The sequence below is a fragment of the Pyrgilauda ruficollis genome, unplaced genomic scaffold (genome assembly GCF_017590135.1).
Source record: "Pyrgilauda ruficollis isolate IOZ18807 unplaced genomic scaffold, ASM1759013v1 scaffold27, whole genome shotgun sequence".
NCBI classification, from domain to species: Eukaryota; Metazoa; Chordata; class Aves; order Passeriformes; family Passeridae; genus Pyrgilauda; species Pyrgilauda ruficollis.
In genome coordinates this window covers 4,200,409-4,214,443 of record NW_024524044.1, presented here as the reverse complement: position 1 = coordinate 4,214,443, position 14,035 = coordinate 4,200,409, and the positions used below count along the sequence as shown (strand labels likewise).

At 42.9% G+C, this 14,035-nt stretch overlaps 1 protein-coding gene across 4 annotated transcripts in view; it reads right to left on the bottom strand.

Moving 5' to 3' along the window:
* Positions 1 to 14,035, bottom strand: part of ST7 (suppression of tumorigenicity 7) — a 125,939-nt gene that overhangs the window by 80,701 nt on the left and 31,203 nt on the right. Inside the window, exon 1 of one of the 4 annotated variants that reach the window (XM_041471465.1) lies at positions 86 to 104. The exons of the other annotated variants lie outside the window; for them this stretch is intronic. The gene's annotated coding sequence lies outside the window, so the exon portion shown is untranslated. Of the gene's footprint in view, positions 1 to 85; positions 105 to 14,035 lie in introns of those variants that run through there. 4 annotated transcript variants of the gene reach the window in all.

Sequence of the window (14,035 nt, the reverse complement as noted above, 5' to 3'; positions counted from 1 at the left end):
TAGAGTATAAATAACCACAACATTAAATTCTGCCATGCTTTAAGCAAGTGCTGCTTTGCAGGCATGGCAGGTACCTTCCACTCACCACAGGCACTTGCTGCTAAGCAACTTTCAAATCTTGTTTGAAGCAGATGAAATTAGTGAGTGGAATTGGAAGCAACTTTGTGTTGTGCAGAGATTTACTGGGGTGAAAGTGCTTCCAGCTGTGAAGCTGTAGCTGAAGAACCAAATTCTCTTCCTTAGCCGTTAAAGATGGCTGTTGTCAGTCCACTCAGAGATCAGAAAATCCCACCTAGCAGAAAACTTAACTACCTAACAGGACTTGATGAAAAGTCAAAATGAGGTGCTTTACAAAATAACTCATGAATTTCCTAGAAAATGTCATGAACTCTAAGTGCAGAAACCAGAGTGGCCATAGCATGGAGCTTGAAGACCAGTCAGATGTGTTTGCAGTAGACAAAATGAGTAACTCTGGTGTCTAAGATGCAGTGTGCATCAGCTTGAGCCTCATCAGCCAAATCACATGCAGTGCTGGGAGTCTGTCATGAGCAACAAATAAATAAGTGACGGGTAGGGGACAAAAATATGATAGACTGCTCCATGCCAAATAACTGAAAGCCATGTCATAGATAACAGTAACTATTTTCTGTACCTGTCGGTCTGCTTCCCATATTAGAGGATAGGTTTGTTTAGGTCTTATCTTTCTTACCATTTCAGGGATTGTACCAAAAAAGATTTAAGCCTTTTAGCTTCAGAGGAGATTTGTATACACCTTCAAAATACTCAGTGCCCATCTGTTAATTGAAAATACATACTATCTTCTGGCTACCTATGCTCTGACTCATTCAAGCCAGACACCTAGCTAAGCCCTCTTTGTAGCAAATTGTGCTCTTTAAATCAGATCTGTCCACCAGAAACTGATAAATATGTTTTTATAGATTGACTGAATTAATTTAGTGCACCCTTTTATGCTCAGGCAATCTCTCTGGCGTGCTATATGGGCTGTAATAGAAAGGAGAGCATTGTGTTTTGTACAGCTGATCTGAGGACTGTAAAGACTAAATGCCCAGGAAGAACCTGAAACACCCAATGTTTTAAGTGATCATAAAGCACATGAAACATGACATGCTTGGTCACTTTCTCCACTGTCGTCTTTAGAGTTAAGAAAAAGAGGGAGGAAAATTGAGGTAGCTCTTCAGCAAGTTTGTAATACACATTCAGAAAATAAAGAGATTTTGCAGAGTAAATTTTTTCTATGCAGTAGGAAAATCTCTGGGGGCCATAGTGGTGATGCTGAATGAGGGAATAAACCTATGCTCAGAAATCCAAGCTGGAAGCTGCAGGAGATCTTGTCAATAGCAGATACTTTCAGTTATTTTCCCTGAACTACAAGGTGCTAGACGTAAAGGAAGAAATGGACTGAAAGGGATCTTACCATAGATGGAGCTAAAATGAGGGGAGGCATCACTACGTAGCGCATAAATGCAGCTCATCTGTTCATTAGAGAAAGGAAAAAATGGAAATTCCTCATTTTCACAGCAGCTGAAAGTAGCATGGCAGCCCATGGGAAGGCACAGCTGGTACCCAGGCTTACAGCTACCATCAAGGCTGAACAGCCAGCGGGATTAGGGACAAGCAAGGCTCACACCGAACAGCATCAGGTGGTTTCTCTTGTCCCCAGCTCCCACCTGGCCCCAGTTGTGCTCGCTCCTGCTCACCACGCCGTTAATGCACATCCCACTGCTAACGCAGCTTCAAAGGCAGCCTGAGCGACACGGGAGCAAGATCACAGCTGGGGCTCCTGCCTGCTCTCCCAGCACAGACGGCTTCCCAACTGAAGAGGGAACCGTCTGGGAAGCAGAGCAAATGCTCGGCCACTTAATTGGTACTTTCAGTAAAACAGACCACAGTCAAGATTGACAGACCTAGAGAAAATCACAGAGGAAACCATCAGCCATTATCAGGGAAGGAAAACAGAGCCTGCTTCCACTCCAAACTCTGAAAGATTTGAAAATAAAGTAGGAGCTGTGTCCATCCCTACAACCCTGGATCATCTCAGTCACCACAGCTTCTAGCACCACTCCAGTCCTAGAGACCCTGCCCCATCTTCCCACCCCAGACAGAAGCAGGGCTCTATGGACACGATGAATTCTTGTTCCTATGGCAGTTAATAACATTGTGATATCATTTAGTAAGGCAAATTATCTGCCACCCACTTTCTCATCTAGATACTGGAATAAAGGGAGACTGATGGCTTGTTTTTAATTTCTAAAATGGCCTCATTTACTAAAATCACTTAAATAGCATTTCCAGCATTTTCAACCATTTCTATTTTACATTTTAAAGATGTCTCTTGGTTTCTTCATGGGAATGGCAGCACTCTTTAAAGAAGGATGGGAAGGATTAAGAAAGCCACCATCAAAACTGTTTGTATCTTTCCCCCTCACTTTTCCTCGCTTTCCCCGCCCCCTCTCTTACAAATATACAGCACACATATCTATCTGGCATATGTGATTTTAGCTCTTACACTTGCCAAACCATCCACAATTTGAGAATTTACTATTCCAGGATCTTCTGTGCAGACCTCCTTCTCTCTTCTAGCTCATCATGCCTCAATTTTCTTGTTATTTAAGAAAATTGATGATCTGACCTCTTCCTTCAGCTTTCCAACCACTCTCTTCAGTTTATTTCAGTCTCCCAAGAACAGCCACCTGTGATTCATTTTGCAACAGCTTGCAAAATATATTTTGTGCTCAGTTCCTGTTTTTGTCAGAATCTCGTAAGTTTTAAAGCTAGCTCAAGTTTAGTATTTAGCTTCTGAAGAGTACATAAACAGTAGGCTGTTTTGTATAAAGAGTAGCTTTTATACTACCTTAGACAATGGCTTAAGTGCTGACTACTACAGACGACATCCTCAAAAAGGTGGCCCTTCTCATCTCATGTTCTCAGAATTATTGATGCTCTACCTCTGTGGATCAAGAGAGATGTCTCTAGGCCTTCCCACCAGCAAGTACCTAAGGGAAGGATGGCCCTATCCATGGGATGGGTAATTAAGTTCCTGGTACCCGTTTTCTTGGCATCCTCCAAATATATGTATGATCAGCTTTGCAGAAATAGCACCAAAGTGCTACTGACTGCACAGTAACAAGATGAAAGAAAACAAAGCTATTCATTTGTTAAGCTTAGAAACCGCAGTTCATCTTTGGCAGATGTGAACTTCAAACCCTTCATCAGAGGTCATTCCTGCTTGTCAAGGAACCTGAGAGCACAGGAAACAAGGTGATATTTCATCTTGAATTTCTGAAAATTACAGGGAGTCTCATGAAAGGCATTATAAACAAAAACAATAAAACACATTGTCATTTTTACTCTAATATTACTACAAGTAAATTGACCTGCCTGAATGCATGTTTGGATGTAGTATGTTTATTCTTGTACAGTAGTTCATGTGCATTCTTATTTTAGCTAAGGAAGTTTACTTCAATTAACCTTAAACCCACACCCTTTTAATTCAGTCTAGTCCTAATTAAGAATCTGTAGGGTTTTTATACTATCTTAATTAAACTTCTTTTAAAAAGACACACTTTTATTTAAACCTAAGTAAGAATACATCCAGACAAACCTTTTAAGAGATAATGTACTATTTTTGAGAATAGCAATCACTGAAAAGATTGATCTCATGAATCAGCCAAAACTCTTAAGAACCCAGCACAAAGATTTTTCAATACCCATTTAGTACAATCTGCTTATTGCTCAAACCCACCTTGATATGCTGTCCCCAAAGAAAAGGTGACCAGCTGCAAATGACCAACACACAAAACTCAACTGCAGTGCAACAACTGCTGTTCTTGATGGTTTTTGCACATTAGCATCCTACTAGCTAGTGTAAAATATTTTTCAAAGATAAAATTTGAGCCCATGAAGGCTGTTTTTTACCTTGGACTCATTTATAAGGCCCTGGAAAAAGCAACTTTATGAAGAACAAAGGAAGTTACCTCTACTTTTGCTTATAGCCAGCTCTCTAGTCTTCTTGCAAAGAATGAAAGCAAATGAAATAAGGTCATTTTTATAATGTTTAAAATATTTCTTCACAGAATCACAGAATCATTTAGGTTGGAAAAGACCTCCAATATCATCAAGTCCAACCTTTGTCCACTGATCTCCACCTTATCAACTTAACCATGGCACTAAGTGCCACGTCCATCCATTTCCTGAAGCCCTTCAGGCATGGTGACTCCACCATCTCCATGCACAGCCCATTCCAGTGCTTTCCATTAAGAAATTCTCCCTGATGTCCAATTTGAACCTCTCCTGGCCCAGGCTCGAGACCATTTTCTCTTGTCCTGTCACTGGTTGACTGGGTGAAGAAACCAACCTCCACCTACCGAAGCCTCCTTTCAGGCAGTTGTAGAGTGATAAGGTCCCCCCTGAGCCTCCTTTGCTCCAGGCTACACAACCCCAGCTCCCTCAGCTGTTCCTTACATGACTTTTGCTCTCAACTTTCCACCAGTTTCACTGCCTTTCTCTGGACAAGCTCCAGCACCTCAAAATCTTTTTTTGAGTGGACCAGAACTGAACAGAGGACACCAGGTGTGGCTTCACCAGTGCTGAGTACAAAGGGACAAAGAATGCACCTGTCATGTTCTTGTCCTATCATGATTATCTCATTCATCAATCGTTTATAGATTAGTACTAGTCTTAGATTACGGTTTAGAAGTTTATTTTGATTAGATTTCATTCTGGCTATAACCACTGATAACTTTAGCTATTATTTGACTGGCTGTTCTCATTTTCTTCTTCAAAATTATTCAATCAGACCAATTCTGTGAGTTTGGATGTTAGAAAGCAAAAGGACAGCCAGACAAGTGTGATTCAGTTTTAGAATTTAATTGTTGAAATAGCTGTGCATCTTTTTCTTTGAAAGGTATTTTCAGACTGAACTTCAGAAATAAAGATGGGACTAATGGCCAGATTTTAGCCAATTAAAAAAAACAAACCAGCCAACCAACCAAAAATCCCTAGAAAGCAACTTGCTACATCCAGCAGATGACTGTCAGAGATGACATTCCAGTTTCTGAAAGCCAGTTTGGCAGTATGATCTTCCCTCACTCATACATAAGGCAGCAAGCACCTAAGTCAGCTGCAATGCAGGCTTCCCCATGGCGTCTCTGAGACACCTCCACCCCTGCTGTGTCAGTATGTCTGAAATGTTTCTGGAGATGAAAGGATAGTCCACTTCTGTAATCATGTAAACTTCTGGCATACCAATACACAAGAACAGCAAGACTTACTGCTTGCCAGGGTACTGAACTCCCTGGCAAGAAGCAGGAAGGCTACAGCTTCTTATCAGCAATGATGTGCTATATAGCAAGACAGCTTCAGGCTTTCCTTCACTTGGAAAAAAATTCTTTAATTTTGCTAAACTAGTCTGTTAAAAACAAGGCTTTAAATAACAACAGCTGTCAAAGTAAAATAAATAAATAAATAGATAAACAAATGTACCCACATATTACATACATAAACAAAAACTGGCAGATTTCTTTTAACTCCTTTGTCCATAGTTACATTGATCAATGACATAAAACCACTTCTTTTTTCCTTTGTAAACCAAACGAAATCAGGAGTACATACAAAGCCATGGCCCAGGGGAGAATAGCTGAAAATGCAGACACCCATATTTGCTGCCAGCCTGCCGACAGCAGCTGCTGCCTGCAGCGCCTCATCCGACAGTGACGGCGGCCGCACTGCCGTTCCACATTAGAGAGACATACTGCTTTGTTCCCTCAGGGGAGCCTCTCTGTTTAAGGGGATACTATTAAGGATGGCAAGTCCAAACATGAGCCCCTTTTTCCGTCTTTTTGTGTAATTCTGTGTGAATATTTATCTGTATTTTATGGAAGAATTAATTGAATGTCACTACAGACGCACAAACAAGACATAACCTAACTAAATGCCAGGCACGTAGCTCACCGAACTGCTGCAGTACAGAGCACTGGTTTCAAATCTACAGCTTCATTCCTCTCTGACAGGCAGCCAAACCCCACAGAGACTCTAAGTCATTAGCATACATGCAATGCCCCAGAGCAACCAAATGAATGTCTCTCTGCATCCAGACGGTCACCGTGATGCGCAGTGCCCACAGCATGCCACCTCCCTGCTGTGGACATGTAACCTAACACAGCAAGAACCCCAGCTGTGAAAGTATTCATACCTATAAAGGTAAGCTTAGGAAAGTCCCTGTGCAGAGGCCTTTGAATGCCCATTCTCTGTGGGATATCCGCTGTGACAGACCACTAGTGCTTTATCCTGAGCAGGCCACCTAATCTCTTAGTTGTCCTAGCTGCTGTATCCCTATGGGCTGGGGCAACACCCCCGAGTCCCACTAGGATGTGGTAACTGCAAATGATACTAAAGATGATGTAGTATGTCTTATTTAACACACTTGAGAAATCCTTCATCCCACTGCTATCTCCCTGTGCTATCAGAACATTCCAAAATCTCAGAGACACATTTCTAGCAGGTCAGCAGTTGCAGAAGAATCTGCTCCTGTTTGTACTGGCACAAAACTGCTCTTCTGTCCTGTGACCAAGGACACCGTATCCTCCTGTGTGAGGTTGGTGCGCCAGCCTCTCACGTTTGGGTGGATTCCTGGAGGAACTTCCACTCTTGATTGTGATGCTTGCAGTTCAGACCTTGCTGCTTTTTATCTGTCTGCTCACTTCCCTCATTTGGAGCTTTTCTCCATCCAATCACACAGGCAGCCTGATTATCAGCCTCTTTGCTCTGTACAGCTTATCTGGAGTTATCACTGCAGACCATGCAAGCAGCAGAGGATGCAGAGAATAGCCAGGCTGATACATGTTCCAGAGTCAGAGGAATGCTTTCTCCAGCTCATTTAACTCTTAGCAGACCTCTGCCTCCACCCACAGCCTATAAAACAGACAGACTGCCTGGCATCATGTCCACGTGGATGACAAAGCACATGGGATCTTCACACGAAATTTGCCATGCTTCTTTGCCAGCTAAAATGACACTTCTCAGCTACTGTATTCTCTTTGATAACCTAAACAGTCTGAGAGTATTTTATTAGCAGATGGTTTGAAAAACTCATGATTACCTACACCAATGAAAATCCAGCAACACAATTTACTGTTGCCACTGCAACAGTCCTAGATACCTTACTAATGACAGTAATGAATGCAGCTGACAGGAAAAAAGGTTAGTGGTGCCAATATTTGCCACATTCAGCTCTTTTAGTGTATGTTAAATGTATCTTTTTAGCATCTTTCTGTATTTCTTACCAGGATGCTTTTCTTTTCTTTTGTGACTGGCACTATTTTCATTGTGCTAAGTCAGTTATTATCAGAATCAGTGTGACTCTTGTTAGATATCTGCAAACCAGTGATTTATATAATTGAGGTTCTGTCTGGGATGGTATCTTACAGCAGTTTTTCCTTCTCTTGTAGCAGAGGTCTTACAAGTGGAGTATGCTGCCATTTTCTGACCTCCCTGGAGTTGTAATAGATGCCCTTCCTCTCAGAACTTGCTTTCTAGTGGTGTCCTCATCATAGAATCCCTTACTTCATTGTAAAAAAAAATGCAGCTAGCACATGAAGTAAAAAAAATATCTGGTCTCCTTTTTCTACTCCCATATGCAGAATATGTAATTGAGTACATTTTTCTTTTGCTGCACTTACACAACCACAACTCATCAACATCAAGACTATATCCTCTTAAAATTTCTTCATGCACTATTATATGGGTACTTCCACACTCAAGGGAGTGCAGCAGGAAATCCAAATTCTGCATGACAGCTTTCCAAGACTAGTTGCTACTGGTAACATGAAAGCTGGCATTTGCTAGAGTGATGACATATATGAAATCACATCATCACTGCAAACTGCAAAATCACTGGGCTAATAATGAGTGGCATGGTAAACAAGAAAGGTAAAGGGAGATGGACAATCTTTCCACTGACCATCTTCAAAACCTCCTTGTGGCTTTTTAGGCTACACACATTTTGAGGACAAGGCATTTCTTCTACAGCTCATTCTTACCCTCTCTCTTTCTTACCTTCTTCCCTGCTCAGTCAAACCTTTAAAAGAGCTACCTAAGGACTATACAAATGTATATTTTCTCTATTTTCTCTGACAAGCTCACTGACTTTGTGTCATTTTCACCTTACGCTCCTGCTCTAGGTTGAAACATGACCTAGCACATTTTAAGGGTCTGTTCAGCATCTCTCTCAAAGCATGCACGGAGGAAGACCTTCCCAGCCACTCTATTTCTCAAAGGAGGTCAGAAATATCATACTTTAATTTTGTATCATTGCTATGTAGTTTCACAAGAATTTCCCTTCTCCTGTACTGATCAGAACAGCTCAAGATACCATTTCCAAATGAAATTTTTGAGAGCCCTAAGAAGTTCTAAAATACTTTCCACCTAATTCTGGGAAGCAACAGCACATTTCTTGGTCTAGGCAGAATATGGGTTCTATTCTATTCCCAGTGTCTAGGCATCTTAAATTCATCTCTTAGTGTAAATTTCACCTTGACCACACCAAAGTCAGCCAATTTTTCACTGAGCTCCACCAGATTGTGGGTAGCAAGTGTTTCTCTCTGTAGTTGTCCAGCTTATTTGGTCAATATAGCATCTTATCCTCTTCAATAGGGAACATATTATCATTTTAAGATCCTTTAATTTCATATTATACACAGTGACCTTCATATGAAAGGGTCTAAATGGTGATTTTACATAAAAGTGATTTTCACCAAAAGGGAAACAAATCCATTAATGTAGAAAATCTGGAATACTCTGTCTCTCTGTATTCCACATGCTTTTCTCACAGCACTTCACAGACCTTCTCCTGCTTCCCTGAAGCAGACAGGTGCTTTAGGGATCAAGCAGGGCATTTTAACTCAGATGAAAAGAGATGGCTTAGATTCTTCTGTGAATGATTTTTTTTTTGCTAGGCATACCCATTAATTATCCCCAAATTACATGAAACACTACTGCTTCTACCCCAGCTCAAATAATATGACAGTCTTCACTGCATGTACTGCTCTTCCTATCTGGGTCAGACAGCCCAAAGGGACTCTAATAATCTTTCAGGCATCCTTGGTCATAAAGATCTTTCCCTATTTCTGGTTCTGTAAATTACACTGGTCAAAGCTGAAGCTTGTTTTGATCTCATTCCATTTTGCAAATATGCAGATTGATTGAGCTCGTATCTATCACTGGCTCTAACTAGGAGATTGGTCCTGCTCTGAGGAAGGCCTGATACTTTCAAATCTAAACTACTCCATGATTTTTTTTTAAATCTCAAAGACCTTTTGTCATCTTTGATCATTCACAGACTCCTCCACTAATTATAGCTCATGCTTTTAGCTAATGGCAAGGACCAAAAAATGTGACAAGCTGAAGAAAAGCCTGTCAAATTCCCTTCATGTACCTTCAGATTTCTTCCCCATCCCAGAAGCTGTGTGGACACAGCTACCTGGGAGACCATCACTGTATTCAGTAACTTTACATCAGATCCTTGCAACTTCTAAACCAACGAGACAGGAAAAGGTGATCCAGGGCTGCATGAGACAAACCACCAAAGACTATCAAATTCATGAGTCATATCCAGCCTGTGAGATGCCTCAGCCCACTTTTTGCTTTTGGAGAAAGAAAGGGCAAGGTGCACTTAAACTCTCATGACAGCTGCCTGCTTGTGAGCAGCTCAGCACAGTGAGTTCAAATTGCCATTGGTGCTGCCTGAGTAGGAGGGCTGAGCTTCAAGCCCCTGTCCTCCTGAGCATGCAGTCAAGCCTTTTGGAGACCACATCTCAGGCACCTAACAAGGTGTTATACCTAAAGGAGTTTAGAGAACCCTCTCTTATCTCAGGTTTGTATTTTTTAAAAAAACATTCATTTAGAAAGTAAGAATACTAGCATGCAGTCAATCCTCAAAATCTACTGTAAGTGAGATGTGAGAATACATTTTCTCTCCAAGTATCCTGAAATTTCACTGATCAATTTGTCAAGTTGTTAAGGCTCCTGTAACCTCAACTCCTTTCATAACCCAGGTTTATTCTGGCATTTGACAGTGGTCTAGCTAGGTCTCTCTTTGCAATATTTTCACCAGCTCTGACCCTACAGGGAAAGACAGGAACCTCAGCAGCTACCTATATTGGTTTGAAGTTACAACTTTTGGTACTTTCTGTAACCTCTCTTCGGCACACTGTTGCCTGAGAAGCCAGTGTAACATCATTTGTGGCTGTACTTACTGCTCTCAGCCTTTTATGACAGCACTGGGCTATTCATACTCAAAAAAGGAGCATTTTGTCATCTGCTGGTTCAGTGAAGCCCAGTCTCACCAAGGCTGCTATCTCCCACCAGAATTTCAACAGTCATGTCCCACCCTTCCTTGTGCTGCTGCTCATCTAACCACCCCAGGAACAAACTGGCAGAGTCAACATGCTCAAAACCTGCAGGAGTGGTCAGGTTTTGGTTGGTTGTCCAACAACTGGGATGAGTACCAGTGCTGGGAACAGAGGAGGCAGGCACATCACCCAGGATGGCAATCAGATGCCAGTCAGATTGTCCTTCACCTCCATGTTTGATGCCAAGATCTCCCATTTCTCTGCTGCTGGCTGCTGCTGTTTTGCACAAGTTTACGTGACTACTTCTCTGATGCCATAAAATCACTTATCTTGTATAACCTTTCCCATTTGTTGCATTTTGGCTGGAAGAAAGTTTGGGGAAAGAAGTGCCTAGGAACAAAAACAGTTCCTGAACAGACAGAGCAGAAGACAGTACAGCAAGCCTAGCACAAGCACAGAAGCTTTTCCTGGCATATTTAAGTGAGCAAGGTTTCTCATTCCCCACAGCAGTCCTCAGCCTCCCCACAGAGAGCAGCCTTCTAGCATTAACCCTGCAGCAGAGGAAAGCTCCACTTTCTGTTTGGGTTTGTGTTTCTCTGGCCCTTTGGTCAGCTCTCCTTTGTTTCCAGAGTGCAGTTGCTGATCCCCAGACAGGGACGACCATGAGTGTCTCCCAAGCAGCCCAGGCTGGAAGAGCATTTCCCAGCCATCCCCCCACAACCCTGACAGTGTAGTACTGCTGCTAGGTTACAAGGGCCCGGCATGAAGAAATGCAGCAGCACTGAGAACATCACCTGGGGCTTTCACAGCACACATCTGGGTCCCTGTAACAGCCCTGGGGCAAGCACCGTGGGCATATGTGTGTGAATCCTTTCCTTGTAGCTTCCTACTGAGTTTCTCTGGGTAGCTGAAGCACACAGGGTGCATATTCTCAGACATGCATGAAATGGCTCTCTGAACCTCTTCAGTTGTTTCACAACTGCATCCTAAACTGCATCCTATCCCATTCCTCACCAATACACAGCCAGATGTGATGGAGCTGCAATCCCCTGACCTCTCCCAGAACTGGTAAGCCTCACCGACTCTGGCTGCTCTCACAGTTCAGTTTAATTTGTGCCTCTGTTATCTCTCCTGGAGGCCTGCAACTGCCAGTATTCCTAGTTAGACAAGGGATGCTTGCTGGTTACTTCTGCTAGGCTCTTCTCCTTCAGATGAGGGTGCTCTTCTTGTAGGGACCACCTCGTCACTCGTTCAGAGGTCCACCACTTCTCTGCTTTGGTGCAGCCCTACAACACCATTCCACCTTAAAAAAAAAGACTTAATTCTAAATTTTTATCAAACCAGACTACCTCCTACAGAATGTGAAACAATTTTGGTGAGCAGACAAATCTTTCAGGTCAGCAGGAGTGGTGGCATGGGATGAAAAGCTGCACCCCATGCACAGAGCCCCCCACACCTCCCTGGCAGTGCACCTGAAGATGAAGTCTCCCTGGCACACATGTTTCCTGTGGGGATTACAGAAATAACGTATGACCAATGGAAAATACTGACCACAACCCCATGGCAACTACTTTACTCTCCCACAGTGCCCTTGCACAAATACTTCTTGGGTTTTTGCTCTGCACACTCTATCCCTGCTCATCATGCACTGGGAGTGTCAGCAGCTGTTTGTGCATCGTCTGCTGCCTTATCCCCCTTTATGGGCTGGTGTCACTGGCTGTTTGTCTTTCCCTGCATCCAGGAGGTGATAAGCAGATGCCTGTTCCTACAAAGACTGCCAGACTATCTTTAACTGCCCTAACTGCTGCTAAAAGCAAAAAGAAAAAAACAGGATTGCCAAAGGAGAGTTGTTTCAACATGTAAAATACTTTGATACTGAGTGAGACTAAAGGCTCTGAACCAGTATTTGCTACTGACCATTTTCCTTGTGTTTTTAATCAAAGCAGAGAGAAATAAAATCCTAAATAGTAAGGGTAAACAGCAGGATTAAAAAAAACTATAATCTGCTCATTTCATGCTTTTCAGACAGCAGCAGCAATGGCTTCCGTCATATTTCCAATGTCCAAATAATGCTGACTCTTTTTTATCTGATGCTCTAGCCAGACAGAAACATTAACAATTAGTAGCACTGTTATCATTTGACAACCTGGAAATATGAAGAAGACAGGAGGAGAGGGAAGATGAAAACCTCTTAGCATTTTGACTGAAGTAATTTTGATACAACCTTCTTTTATTGAAAGCAAAGCCACTGTTCCTCCAGCAGTGGCGAGGGCAGGGCTGGTTACAGGAGCACTGACCCACACAGGCAGGTGAGCAGGGCAGCACTGTGACCCTGCTCTCCTCTCCCCTGTCAGCACCTGGCAGCAGCAGGCAAAGGGACAGCCCTGTCCAGCCTGAACAGGAACTCCTGGGCTCTGCTTCAGGCCTGAGCAGAGGGACAGGGGAGTTGGCCAGCACACTGCCTTCCTCTTCATCTGGTCAGAGACGGACCATAGCCTCTGCTCAAATCAATGGCAACGAGCCATGTTCTGTTTAATCCCATTTTTAAAAGCAAGCTATGTTTCTAGACCCTTCTGGGAAACAGGTAGTGGCTATGGATATGGAAGCTCCCATTGCCCTTTTCGAAATTGTGGAAACCATGGAAACAAAAGCAGCCACAGCTGCTGGTGCACAACCCCTGTGACTTTTGCTAATGCATCTTGTAAACCAAGAAAGGACCACGAAAATGAACAAGTGCATACTATGGATTTCTGCTAGAGGGCAGGTAGGGCACAGATTTTATCTCAAAGTCTGTTCATGTGCATTTTGCAGAAGTAGAGCCTACGGACACAGATGCTGGGGCTCACTGATCTGTCAGGGTGAAACAAATGCAGCTACAACACTTGGCATCTCTGTTCATGCTCTGATGACCCAGAGCTGCAGACATGTTTACAACTGTGCATGAAAAATGCGTCCCTAAACAAAAGAAATCTAAAGGCAAATTTTGTTTTTATGCTGCTTGACCTTGACTGGGTGTTGTGGCACAGGAGGGGAGAGCTGCCAAAGCCTGGTCACAGGAACAATTAACCCTTTGTGAGCAAGGGGTTCGACAGCCAGGAAGGCATAATTATGAGGCACCCCAATGCTCTTATCACTTCCTAGGAAGAGATGAGCCACAGAACAGGTCCCAGCCCAGAAGCGCGGAGACATTACACCATGATGGATGCGACAATGCTCTACAAAAGCCATCACTTCATATCCAAATGAGACGTTTTCAACACCCAGTACTGTTTTGTGCACAAAATACAGCATGAACCAACTGTTTTCTGTTTTTCGGTCATCCGATAATCACTGGATCAGACTGGTCCCCACACAGCCACATTGTCACCAGCAACATTATTTATACATAAACCCCCAGCCTTCCTCTGCAGCCAGATTTGCCAGGTAGGTAATTGTTGTTCCCATTGAAGCAAAATTGGCTTGCTTTCAATGACATGCATCTGCATGGGTATTATACAGCAGACTGCCTCGGTTAAGATTTTCCAGCACAAAGATGAGGAAGAAAAAAATAAAGGATCCTTTTCTTTAGCATTTTTCACCTTGTATTTAGAATTCCACCTAATTTAATTGCAGATTCTGTAGTGATGGGGGGGGGGGGGGGGTGTGGTTATAAAACGTTTTTTTCACAG